The following is a 13,906-nucleotide window of genomic DNA, read 5'->3' on the forward strand; positions in this document are numbered from 1 at the left end:
CTGAATCTGATTGGTCTTGCAACTGAGTCCTGATTGGTCAACGTGGCTGAGTCTGATTGGTCAATGCGGCTGAGTCTTATTGGTCTGTGAAGCTGAGTCCTGATCAGTCAGTGAGCCTGAGTCTGATTGGTCAATGCAGCTGAGTCTGATTGGTCAGTGTGGCTGAGTCTGATTGGTCAGTGTGGCTGAGTCTGATTGGTCAGTGCAGCTGAGTTCTAATTGCTTAATGCAGCTGAGCTCCAGACGTGCTAAAGCTGAGCCCAGGCTCAGGTTTCTGGGGAACTCCAGTGCGGTGCGGGCGCGGTGCGGGCGTCGCCTCCAGTCAGCAAATGACCTCTGGGCTCCATGTTAAAATCAGACCCTGCCGCTGCTCGGGTCCGTCTTGAAGGATGGGCTTTCAGGTACACATTTGTCCGCATTCTGCCTCTGAGCCAGACCCGTCCGGGGCAGCGGCTGCAGCCGGCCCGGTCCCCCTATTCCACGCGGGACCCCAGCGGCAGTGGAGGGGCCGGGCAGCGCCACCAGCCCTGTGCCTGGGAAACGCCCAAGCGCCTGTGAAATACGGATCGGTTCCGGGTCCCGTAGGCTGAGGGTCCGACTTCGGAGAGTCCGCCGGCGCGGTCCGGGGCCTCCCGCAGACGCCTGTGAGAACGGCTGAGGCAGGGTGGGGAGGACGCCCAGCTCAGCCCGGATGCCAGGAGGATTATTAGGGCTCGACGGGTGGGGGCGAACGGGATCTGGAAACAGCTCAGAAAGGGAAATTGAGTCCAGTGCGTCGGGCCGGACGGGGGCTTTCTGAAGACGCGTCTGTCAGAGCGTCGCTGCCGCAAGATCTTAGGTTTGTCACGTGACCCAGGTGCGGCGGGAGTGTGGGCAGCGGCAGCGACGCCACCTGGCGGCGGGGCTGGTCTAACGCTCCCAGCGGCTGGGCTGCCACGACCCGCGAGGGCGTCTGGGGACCGCGGCTGCCCCCTGGTGGCTTTGGCAGCTCTGTTCACGGCATGGGAAAGGTTCCTGACCACACGGTCATCCCAAGCAGAACCTCGTCCAACGCAGGACCACAGAAACCTTCCCCGTCTCGCTCCTTCACTGGGGTCGACTCCTGGGGTGAATCGCGTCCTCGGGAGTGTACACAACTGTCGTCTTCACAACCTGAGGGTTTTCCTCGGTGTTGGATTGTGCTCAGACTCCCACGTGGCTCTTACGGAGCAGGGTGGGTAGTGATGGCGAGGCTAACTGAATGGATGGGAATTTGCGTAAAAGCCGTTGTGTGGCAAAGTCTCCTGGTGAAAATAACTCAAGCATTATTTCCCCTAGTTGGGAGAAGAACGTATGGGCCTGGTAGGTTTTTAAGAAGTCCCTGTCCAGGAGATGTATGGGGGCTGACGGGACAAGCAAAAGGCCACGGCTGTCACGAGGGGTCCTAGTTGGAGGATAGGTAGAGATTTAGGAACTGTCATAGATTCGTTGGCCACTGCAACCATCTAGATGAATTCAGAACCCGAGGGAGGGCACAGAGACAGTGTGCCGGGGCTAAGGATAGACAGCGTAGCCCCAGTGTCACCCACACCTCCAATCTTCATATCTAACTCCTCTCCAATCTTAATATTTAATTCTCTTAGTTGGTTAATCTGGATAGCGGTCGTGTTCCATGAATGGCCCTGGAGTATCCCTGCTTTGCTGCTGGGAGAGGTCCCGGGGACTTTAGCAGGATTTAGTTGTAGCCAAATACTGGAGGAAATCAGGGGATTTAGGATCCATTCCAGGCTACAGGCAGATAACAAGGACTTGAACTCAGTGCACAGGGCTTCAATCTACTAGCAGGTGTGCTTCAGTTTTCCTTAGAAGCATGATTTTCTCTGTCCACGTTGATCATATAGGAATCTCAGATTTTAGAACTTCTTGAGAGGAGGAAGCCAAACCAAGGCAGGCTTTAGATTTTACTTATAGTCTTAAGGTTCTCGGACTTATGGTCTCTTTACTTATAGTTCTCTTTATTATAGTCTTAAGGTTCTGTCACTGCCAGGAAGTGACAAATTTTCACTCATTCACTGTAAGGCTGGGAACACTGGCATTTTATGCATATTTTTAAATATGACACTTCAGTCAAATCCTTCTCAATATGGCCAGTGTTTCCAATTGTATCCTGCTTGTAAAGAGACAGCATATTTTTATTGAACTTATATAAATAAAGATAATGATATTCACAAATACTTCCAGAATTTTGAAGGAATCGAGTAGGGAGAAAAAGCAAATGCTTTCATCTTTGTTCACAATAGGATGCTTTACGAAATTGTTGCAAATTTCATATACAGAGCTTATGAAAGAAAATTTCCTTGACTCCGGAAAACATTTAGGTAAAGAACCAACATTTTAAATAAAGGCATAAAAGCAGTATTGTTATCAATTACTTAGTTTCATGTAATCAAGATTGTTTTTCTCAATCTTGATTAACAATTTTGGACTATAGCTGATTGAAAATGCTTCCATCAAAGAATTTAAAATAATAACTGTGGAAACCCAGAACAGCCATGGTCAAAAGTCTGATGAAAGTTTACAATTGGCAAGAAGATTTAGGTATTTCTGTGGCATATAACAGTTTAACATAGTAATCATAATGACTGATAGCACATAACACAACACATTAGAATTTTCAGAATCACATATTTTTGGAATACATTTTAATAACACATTTGCACAAATATCACCAAGTTAAATATCATTTCTTATTTGGCAATGCTTCCTATACGATTTACCAAATTAGCCTAATAGTTTAATATCTCCACAAGAAGAGATATACATTCTTTGATGCTCTCCTGGGGTCCAACTTGAAAATCGCAAAGTTAATTTTAGGTCAAAAAGATTTAATTTAGGATTTTGATCCCAGGAAAACCTGCCAAAGATGTTAAAAGGTTTGAGGTACTTCACTAAACAGAGTCAGAGGTCACTAACAGACTCAGATAACTTTTGTTTCTTTGAAATAAGAAGTCAAAAGTATATGAGTCTAAACTCTTATTCAATTAATGTTCAATTACTGTTTTAGAATTATCTTATTTGGATAATATCTATATATTCAATGAATATTCATCATTTAACTTCACTTAGTAAAACTCTAAGGGTATATTTACTGAAAATATTTGAGAAACCTCCCCAAGGAAACGTGTTACAAAATATAACCATCATCAAAAATTTATTTACAAACTTTTTTCCTAGCCACATCTACCCAATTTATTCATTCTTAACAATTATGCCTGGAAAATTTCATGAGACAGACAAATATAGCCATCATCCCAGGCTAAATTTTCATGGCAAGAAAGCATCATAAAAGTAAGAAACTTAAAGTTAAATATATGCATATTTAGCTGAAGACCTGGCCATTCCCATCAAACCAATATTAGACCAGTCTCATCTGCCAAAAGATTACTAAGTCCTGTGCATTTGAATAGCATCTGGGCTTATTTGCATAATTTACGAATACTCATTTATTTATAAGCCAATTTGGTACTATGGACGATATACAAACAGACCTTTGTAGACAGTCCCCTGTGTTGAAGCTGTCATTTCTCCCCATCCAATTATCTTGATATCCTTGTTTAAAATTTATTGACCATAAATGAAAGGTTTAAGTCTGGACCTCTATTCTGTTCCACTTGGCTGTAGGTCCATCTTTATGTCAGCATCACACAGTCTTTATTGCCATAGCTTTGCAGTAAAATTGGATGTCTGGTTGTGTAAGTTCTTCAATTTTGTTCTTTTTCAAAATTGTTATGGCTGCTATATTGTCTAGATGCTCTGAATTTCCGTACACGTGTTAGGGTCAGCTTGTCATTTCCACTAAGAAAAGGCGCTACCAGGGTTCAGTAAGGATCCCGGTTAGTCTGTAGATCAGTTTAGGGGAAAACTGCCCCTTAACACAGCCAGACCCCCGCCTCCCCGGCGCCCCCTTCCCCGCCCCTCCCCGTCCTCTCCCCATCCCGGTCCTCCCGCCCCGCCCCGCCCCGCCCCGCCCCGCCCTTGCCCGCTGTCCGGCTGCGCCCCCGCCCCCGTGTGGCCGCGGGGGGACGAGTGGAGCCGCAGCGCGGGGCTGGCGGGGGGCGGACAGGGAGGGGGAGGGGCCGGGGCCGGGGCATGGTATGGTGGCTCATGCCTGTAATCTTAGCACTCTAGGAGGCCGAGGCAGGAGGATCGCTTGAGGTCAAGAGTTCGAGACCAACCTGAGCAAGAATGAGACCCAGTCTCAACAAAAACTAGAAAGAAAAATTAGCCAGGTGTGGTGGCGTGTGCCTGTAGTCCCAGCTACTCAGGAGGCTGAGGCAGGAGGATCCCTGGAGCCCAGGAGTTGGAGGTTGCAGAGAGCTATGATGACGCCACTGCACTCTAGCCCAGGTGACAGAGCAAGACCCTGTCTCAAAGAAAGAAACAAACAAACAAAAAAAATCCAAACTGCACTGTATAATCTGTGGCTTTAAATTGTTTTATTTTAAATCTTAAAGGCTACATTAAATATGTAAAGAGAGTGTTATGAATATAATATTGACCCAATTAACTGATAGAAATTGAAACCAAGAGGAAATTTAAAATACAAACCGGGTCATTTTTTGTTGCTTTACACTTTTTATTATCTCAGGGAATTTAAAATTTTTTCATTTATTCTAGGGACTTGGGTACATCAGTTGAACAAAACAGACAAAAATCCCAGCTTCTACCAGCGAAGACCAGAAAGACACTAAAAGATAAACATGTAAAATAAATACAGTCATACCTCAGTATCTTTAGGGGATTGGTTCCAGGATCCCCATCAACACCAAAATCTGCGGATGCTCAAGTCCCTTATATAAAATGGCATAATATTTGCGTATAACTTATATATATTCTCCTGTATACTTTAAATGATCTCTAGATTACTTACAATATCAAATGCAATGTAAATGCTATATAAATAGTTGTTATACTGTATTTTTTGTGTTATTTAATTTTTTTTTTCCTGACTATTTTTATCTGCGGTTAGTTGAATCTGTGAATGCCTAACCATAGATCCGGAAAGCTGACCATAGAGATCGCTACCAGGTGTGAAGTGTCATGGGAAGAAAAGAAAAAGAATGAAGTAGGAAGGATTGAGAATTGGTGTCTGGCGGTTGCAATTTTAAATACCTGGCTCAGGCTAAGTATCAACGCTAGGTGACATTTCCTTGTGAGAGGATATTCCGGCTGTTTTGACAGTAAACAGAGTAGATGATGGGCAGGGAGGCCCTGCAGTTTAGTAGGTCACTGAGGTATCATTGAGATGCTGGAAGTAACGCAGGTGAGAACTAGTCTGATTTATTTTGGAAGTGGAACCAACGAGCTTTCTTGGCAGATTGGAAGTGAAAATGAGAGTGTGAGAGGGACCAACGATGACGCCAAAGTCTGTGGCCTGAGCAGCTGGAAGGATGCCCTGACACCAGCACCTGGCTCTCTCTGTCCTTTGACCACAGGCAGAGTTTGGCGGGTCCTTTGGTGGAGTACTGGCCGCTAGACTGGGACACTGTCACGTGTCCCGACTTCTGGGACGTGTGCGATCCGGGGGAGGAGTCACAGGGGTCTGGGGCACGAACAGTTTTCCCATTGCAAATGCCAGCTGGATGTGCCGGGCCTGAAGCCAGTGAATGACAAACGATTCTGACTGTGACATTGAAAAAAACAGTGGTCGGAGGGTTTCAGGACCTCGAGGTCTCAACTGCTACGGACAGACACCTCGCCCCCCGCCAGTTCGGCACCCCGCTTCCTCCTCAGGGCGCGGCCGCGGCCCACACCGCGCGCAGACGCCGCCCCTCCGCGGCCGGGCGGGCGCGAGCCGCAGCCGCCTGCGGGCCGGGCAGGGAAGAGGCTCCCGCGCGCTCCCGCGCAGGCTCGGTCGCCATCTTCCGCGCGCGCTTTCCCGCGCAGGCTCCACCCCCTGCTGTGGGCGGTCGGTTCCCCACAGCAGCGGCCGCCCAGCCTGCGCGGCTCCAGGGTGGGGGTGGCACCGCCCGCCGGCCGGCCCATCCTGAGGCGGGGCTTGGCAGGGGCGGGGCCTGGCTGGGGCGGGCCCAGGGGCGGGGCCAGTGTGGCGGCCGTGGCGGTTGCGCGATGAAGCCCCGCCCCCCGCCGCACTGGAGCGCGCGACGCCGCTGGCTGCGCCTGCGCACGAGTCTGGGCGGGGCGGAGGGAACCGGGAGCGCAGCTGCGGGCGTGAGGGCGGCGGGAGCCGCGGAGCCGGCCAGAGAGCGGCGCTGCGGGAGCGGGCGGCCGCGACAAAGGCGACGGTGAGTGCGGCGCCGGCCCCGCGCCTCGCCCTCTCGGGCCCTTGAGCGGCGGCCTGAAGCCCCGAACCCCGGTCCCCGAGGGCTCCGCGGTGAGCGCGGGCTGCGGGCTGCGGGCTGCGGGCTGCGGTCTGCGGTCTGCGGTCTGCGAGCTGCGGGCTGCGTCTGCGGCTCCGTTTCCAGCTTCGGGCGAGGTGTCTTCCCCGAGGACCCGCCCTTTGGGTTTCGTCCCTTCCCTCTGACGAAGGGACCCGAGCTCAGCTCGGAATTCAGGCAGGGGGCGACTGAGGCGCCCACCGCCCGCCGCGGTAAAGCGGAAACGCAGACCCCTCCCCCCACTTGGCGCGTCTGGCGGTCGCGAGGGTGGCGCGAGGGGCGGGCGGGGACGGCCCGGGGTCTCCAGGTGAGGGTTGGCGGGACGGGACCCGGCTCCGGAGCCGGACTGTCGCCCGAGGCGCCCGGCGCGTCCCGCCCGCGGTCCCGCAGCGGAGCTCGCTGGGCTCGGAGCGAAAGTCCCGGCCGCCTCCTCGGAGGAGGAGCGCGGACGACTCTCACAGGTAGTTTCACCGGCTGTGGCTCCTGGTTGGGATTTTGGGTCCCGGGTGTGGTCGGTAGCGGCTCGCTGATGCCGCTTTGACGGCTGAAAAAGCGCCCCAATCCACTGACTTAATGTGTGCAAGAAACGGTGTTGAGATTCCTTATTACCTTGCCATTCTTTTAAACGATAAGGCTTCGTAGAGGAATTCGGTGGTGGTGTGCAGTTTGCAAACGCAAACGTTAAAGGGCTTGGAATACAGTAGGTGCTCATTAAAATATTTGTTGAACGAATGAATCTGGAAACATCAGACAAAGCTGGTCTCACATCTAGTAAAATTTAGGCACATACCCTTTTGACTAAGATTAAGGAAAAAACGTTGGCAAAAAACATGTAGTTTTGTTTATATGCTTGTTTTTGATTTTTACCCAATATATGCATACTTTGGAACCATCAGTTGTTACTCTCAGTACTACTATCATCGAAAATAAGTTTGAAATGTGAATTTTTTATTTTGAGGAAAGTTGGTATACATTATCTATTTCTTAAAAACAGGCTTTATTTCTCATTTTCTTTAAAAATAATGGAGAACATAAAGATGGCGCTGGGATTGTATTTTGAGACCCAGCTTTATTTTTCATTGTGAATAAAGTTGTTTATGTGTTTTTGAGGGACTGCTGTGGTCTTGAGTTTCTTTTCCAAAAAGGGAGAACTGTAGATTAAAGGAGGAAAAAAAACTAATGTTGCACTAATACAATTCAACATAACCATTTACTCAACAGATATTCATTAAACATCTCTTATGTGCTGGGATCTGTGTTGAGTGGTGTTTCTGGGGCCGAACAAAACTCACAATAATCCTTTTTTAAAACGAGCATAAAGTTCTTTCTTATAATTGATGTTGCAAGTGGAGACTGTCTTAAACCCCTAGTGCCTGCTTTAAATTGGGAAAGGTGGCAGGTGAACTGCAGGAACTGTAAATTCATAACAGTCTATTGAAAAGATAATAAGTAACTTAAGAGGGCTAAGATTACTGGGTTACACTTTCATATTTTCAGTTTAATAAAATCTATCTACATTTTAAAAAGAAGGGAGGAAGAGATTTAACAGACTGGTGTTTTTATTATCTGTCTCTCACAAGAAGGTTTTAGTACAGTGTATTTATTGAAAGGTCATGGACTTCTGGTTCTGTGTTCTGTAAATAATCTTTGCAACAACAATATTTTCTATTTTTAAAAATCACTGATGATAAACATTGGATTCCTTTTCCATAAGAAACGTTTTTAAGTAAAGCACCATTTCAGGAATTTATTTTGTCCTTTTCTTTACTATTTACAAACAAATACAGTATTAGATTGATAGTGCTGAAATTGGAAGGATTATTAGTAATAATTTGTGGTTCCATATATGGACTTTACCGTAGTTTTACAACTGATAAAAGTGCTTATTAAAAAGAAGATGAAAGGCCGGGCGCGGTGGCTCACGCCTGTAATCCTAGCACTCTGGGAGGCCGAGGCGGGTGGATTGCTCAAGGTCAGGAGTTCGAGACCAGCCTGAGCGAGACCCCGTCTCTACTAAAAATAGAAAGACATTATATGGACAACTAAAAATCTATATAGAAAAAATTAGCCGGGCATAGTGGCGCATGCCTATAGTCCCAGCTACTCGGGAGGCTGAGGCAGTAGGATCGCTTAAGCCAAGGAGTCTGAGGTTGCTGTGAGCTAAGCTGACACCACGGCACTCACTCTAGCCTGGGCAACAAAGTGAGACTCTGTCTCAACAACAAAAAAAAATAAAATAAAAATAAAAAAAATAAAAAAAAAGAAGATGAAATTTTTAGTATTGCATTTATTCTAAGGTTGCATTGCCTATTTTTATCTTATTTACATATGTTTAAAAACAATATTTGGCCTCTTCAGAAGTCTGAGTTAATGTACTCCAAAGCCAATCTTGATCTTTACAAAATAATGTAGATTACTAACTTTTTGCAGTTAGCTTTTGAATTTTGGTGGACCCTTTTGACTTGTCAATGCTTATAATAGTTTATACATTGTTGAAAATAATGTATACATTCAAATAGAAGTTTTAGATTTTAGACTTACTGGCTATTAGCTTTTTATGATTGTTGTTCCTAGGAATAAGGGAAGGAATCCCTCAAATTTTAGTGGTAGAGAATTGTGACAGTTTTTCTTTAAACCTGTATTTCTTGGAGGAAGAAATGTATATTTCTTGACAATTTACCACTATCAGTCTGGTGTTGACAAGAAATCTAATAGTGATGATAAAGAACAATGTAAGCAGTCTGTGATATGTTAAATAAAAAGTGCCTGGCATTTTCTTTGGATAAGCACATCATCAGAATTCTTGACAATCAACAGCATGGAGACATGTTAAAATAATTTTTTCCAAGAAATCAGGATTCATAATGAATATTTTTTGTATTTTAGAAAACACTGTAAATGTTTTTAAAGTATTATTCCTGTGTTGGAGTAGTTCATAATGTTTTGAGGCTGAGTAAATTCCAGGATTATCCTATTTTGTAATTGTTGGAATATTTGAAATGTTGGTGTTTTCTTCATCGAGGTAGATGTGTCTGCTGGGGAGGGTGGTTGATTTTTTTGTAATGCCCTTCAGAGTGATCTAGAAGGAATTTCTTTTCTCTCAGATGCAATTAATCAAGTGATGAAGAATGATGCTAACAAGGCATTTGCAGCTGTGCCCATGTTTGCCTGTGTAGATTGTCAGAGTTTATTAATTAGCATTTGTAGAAAACATTTTTGAATTTTAAAATTTTTATTTAAATGCTATATAACATTTCTCACGTTTATTGCCTAGTATAGGTTGCTATTATGTTTTTAATTCCCAGTTGTCTTTTTAAAAAACATGAAAATGTTTAGGTTTCTCGTCTGTTTTAGGATGAATCTGGGATTTTTTTAAGGTTTTATAAGATTTTTCACTCACAATGAAACATGCTTATTGGTTTTGATTTATTGTAGTGTTTTTTTTGTGTGTTAGTTTGTTTTTTTTAATTTCAGAGACAGGGTCTCACTCTGTCACCCATGCTGGAGTGCAGTGGCATGACTGTCACTCACTGCGACCTCAGACACCTGGGCTCAAGCAGTTCTCCTACCTCAGCCTCCCGAGTAGCTGGGATAATAAGCTTGCACTGCCATGCCCGGGTAATTTTCAAATTTTTTGTAGACACGAGGTGTTGCTATGTTGCCGAGGCTGGTCTGGGACTCCTAGCCTCTGCGTCCCAAACTCCTGGGATTACAGGTACTGGCCACCCCACCTGGCCTGTTTTAGTGTTTTCTTATCTCAGTTTTTATGAAACAAATATTTTAACATTTTATTGAATGTTAAATGTTAGTAATGTGTCAGAATGGGGCATTGTAGGTTCCCTGTGTATTCTTGAGAGGAACTGAGTAAAACATGTGCTTATCCTTAATGCTTGCTTGCTAGTTAGGTGATAGCATTTTTTCTGATTTTTTTTCATACTTCCTGGAAAAACTTGGAATTTAGCATATTAAATATTGACTTGCTGCCTCAGTTCAAAGCTTAAGTATGCTTGAATCTTTCTGTAATACTACCAAATTATGAATGGAGTAGAATTTAGTTGAGACTGCTCTGTGACTGCATCCAGATGGGGTTTCTGAATTGAAATGCCAAAAAGACTTGGTAATAAATTGTCTTTATTGTCTTTATCTTGACACTATAAAATACCTGTAAATGTATTTTAGTCAAAATTATGGTAACACATTCTCACTCCTTTTCCTAGAATGCATTAGATAAGTCTGCATTAAATAGAGGTGACTTTGAAAATGACTAAATGGTGAGCCCTGATATTTCTGTTTTGTTGCTTGCCCGCTTAGAAACTCATGCTAAGATTTCTTATGACATCTTCTGTGATCAAATTTTGTAGTTGTACTCAAACATAAAATGACTTTTGTTTTATTTGACTTAATAATTTGCTTTCACTTTTTGCTTAGTAAAGCAAAAATGAATTTTTACTACATCTAGCATTGGGTATATTTTATACCTTACATGTAGTGGGAATTTATGGGTATCTATGGAACTAGTATGGTCAGTGGATGGGACTTGGTAAGGTTAAGCAGAAAACAGTTTTCACTGTGCCTTCAGACCCTCCATAGATTCAGTCTCTACCTCTGGATGAGCTCTTAGTAAGATCAGATAGCTTTTCCAGTAACTTTCAGGTAATAAAAACTCCTGTGGTCACTTGTCATTCATAATATTTTAGTCATTAGAAGGTGCAGTTCAGTATAATCAGTGTTGAGACGCTCACACAATTCTGAACTCTTCTTTGGTTCCCACTGTTTCAGACCTAGAAGCCTGCTTTGCAGGAAGATTACTACCTGATTTCTCATTTTACTTTGCCAGATTCTCTTCAGTATGATGTCCTCACCTGCTCAGGGTCCAGCTTCTTGCGGAAAAGGGATCGAGGGGAAAGGTATGGTTTATTTTAGCTGATCTGATTGTGATCTGGCATTTTTGCCTCCTGGGTTGGACAGGTTGTTCAAAGCGGACGCCCTAGGACTGCTGGAAATAGTTTTCTGGAGAATTCTATGTCTGGGACCCCCAGCTACAATTCCTGTGATACAATTCTCTATCTTTAATTTCGCTTCCCAGCTTTCCTCATCTGCGGGCCCACTTTGCCCAGGGTGACGTTTTGGTTTAGTGTTTAAGGTAGTTCTATAACATTTTAACCAGAACTGCCCGTACTTTACTAAGGATGTTTCATTCAGCATAATTCCACTGGGGCCTCCACATCCTCTATTTCCAACTTCTGTCAAATACAGTAGACCCTCCGTGTCTGTGGGTTCCACATGTGAGGATTCAACCAACTGTGGATCAAAAATACTAAACCCTGTCTCTAAAAAAAAAATACAAATTTTAAAACTACAGTATAGGCCGGGCGCGGTGGCTCACGCCTGTAATCCTAGCACTCTGGGAGGCCGAGGCGGGTGGATCGCTCGAGGTCAGGAGTTCGAGACCAGCCTGAGCAAGAGCGAGACCCCGTCTCTACTAAAAATAGAAAGACACTATACGGACAACTAAAAATCTATATAAAAAAAAATTAGCCGGGCATAGTGGCGCATGCCTGTAGTCCCAGCTGCTCGGGAGGCTGAGGCAGTAGGATCGCTTAAGCCGAGGAGTCTGAGGTTGCTGTGAGCTAAGCTGATGCCACGGCACTCACTCTAGCCTGGGCAACAAAGTGAGACTCTGTCTCAACAAAAAAAAAAAAAAAAAAAAAAAAAAAAAAAAACTACAGTATAACAGCTACTTACATGGCATTTACATATAAGTAATCTAGAGATGCTTTAAAGTCTATGGATATGTATAGGTTATATGCAGACACCTACCCATTTTATATCTGGTACTTGAGCATCTGGGGATTTTGGTATGGTGGGGTTCCATGAACCAAACCCCCGTGGGACAACTGTAACCCCCCTTGACAGCACTTCTGTCTGTTTGGGACCTGCAGTCCATTGCTTCTGCCACCTCTGTACTGTCCCCCTTCCTGCACATCCTTACTTGAGCATTTTCCCTGCCTTGAATCCATGGCCCACTATTATAATCTCTCCCTTTCATGCACCCTCAGTTCCATGTAGGGCGCTCCTCCGTTGCACTCCGCTGGCCAGCCCTCCACCCCACACCGTTTACATGCAGTTCTCTGTCCGGTTCAGCCTGCACCTGGGCAGTAGACCGTGCTCTGAGGAAAACACAGCCGTGCTGACCCGGGTCTCCCGTTCAGTGCCTGACTGCTGACCTCAGGAAGGCCCTTTGTGTTGCTGACAGTGGTGTAATCCCAGGACATTTCCCTGGTTGAATCACTTTAGCATTCCCATAAGTGACTTTTTTTTTTTTTTTTTTTTTTTTTTTTTTGAGACAGAGTCTCGCTTTGTTTCCCGGGCTAGAGTGAGTGCCATGGCATCAGCCTAGCTCACAGCAACCTCAAACCCTTGGGCTTAAGCAATCCTACCGCCTCAGCCTCCCGAGTAGCTGGGACTACAGGCATGCGCCACCATGCCCGGCTAATTTTTTCTATATATATTTTAGTTGGCCAGATAATTTCTTTCTATTTTTTTAGTAGAGACGGGGTCTCGCTTTTGCTCAGGCTGGTCTCAAACTCCTGACCTTGAGCGATCCACTTGCCTCGACCTCCCAGAGTGCTAGGATTACAGGCGTGAGCCACCGCGCCCGGCCCATAAGTGACTATTTTACACCTCTCTCCTCAAACCTCTAACCTTTTCTCCATTTTCATCTGATAACGTGTTTCCCGTGTGTGAAAAATGAAAGCGATCAGAAAGTGTTTCCATGTCCCTCAGGCCTCTGCCCATGCTCTTTGCATTTCCTGCTGTTCTTCACCCCGGTCTGCACGGCTGCCCTGGATTCTCTCCCTTCCTCCTGTCAAGGACACTGCGTTGCTTCCGTGTCCATCCCCTCGTGCGTGCCAACGAGATGCGTCAGTGTTTTATTTTTACCGGATCATTCCTGTCAGCATATAGATACATATGCAGCATATAGATACTGATATCTCCCATGTTTAAAAAACCTTGTTCCACACCACATCTTTCTTTAGTTACTACTCTCCAGAAAAGTTGATATTTGTGGTCTTCAGTACTCCCTCTCTCTCTTGGATCCACTACAGTGAGGTTTTTTTTTTTTTCTCTTCCACTCTACCACGGCAGCTCTTTTTTGATGTTACTGGTGACCTCTTTGGTGAATTCTAATGTCAGTGAATATAGCAGCAGTCACAGCATTTGATGTGGTTGATAATGTTCTATTCTTTGAAACCTTCTTCCCTTTGCTTCTGGGATATTACTGCTTATTTTCAGTTTCTTTTGCTGGTTCCTTTTCATCACTCCAACTTCTGAAAAACGAGGCAGTGTTCCAGGGATATATGTTTAGAGCTCTTCTGTATTTCTATTTAGTCTCTTGTGATCTCATCTCATCTAGCTAGAATTATATATTTCTAACTAAAAATTTTATCTTTGGTCTGAATTTCTTTCCTAATCTCCAGACTTGTATGTTCATCTGCGTGCTCAACATTTTCAGCTAGATGTCTAAT

The 13,906-nt window shown here is 45.0% G+C and overlaps 1 long non-coding RNA gene across 3 annotated transcripts in view; it reads left to right on the forward strand.

The window, feature by feature from the left end:
* The first annotated feature begins 246 nt into the window (after positions 1-246).
* LOC138375613 (uncharacterized) overlaps positions 247-13,906 on the forward strand; it is a 58,566-nt gene continuing 44,906 nt past the window's right edge. For 2 of the 3 annotated variants that reach the window (XR_011231538.1, XR_011231545.1), the window contains exon 1: positions 6,163-6,284. This is a non-coding gene — a long non-coding RNA (uncharacterized lncRNA). Of the gene's footprint in view, positions 402-6,162; positions 6,285-13,906 lie in introns of those variants that run through there. The other variant, XR_011231540.1, reaches the window with a different exon arrangement.

Source organism: Eulemur rufifrons, chromosome 27, assembly GCF_041146395.1.
Source record: "Eulemur rufifrons isolate Redbay chromosome 27, OSU_ERuf_1, whole genome shotgun sequence".
Taxonomy (NCBI): Eukaryota; Metazoa; Chordata; class Mammalia; order Primates; family Lemuridae; genus Eulemur; species Eulemur rufifrons.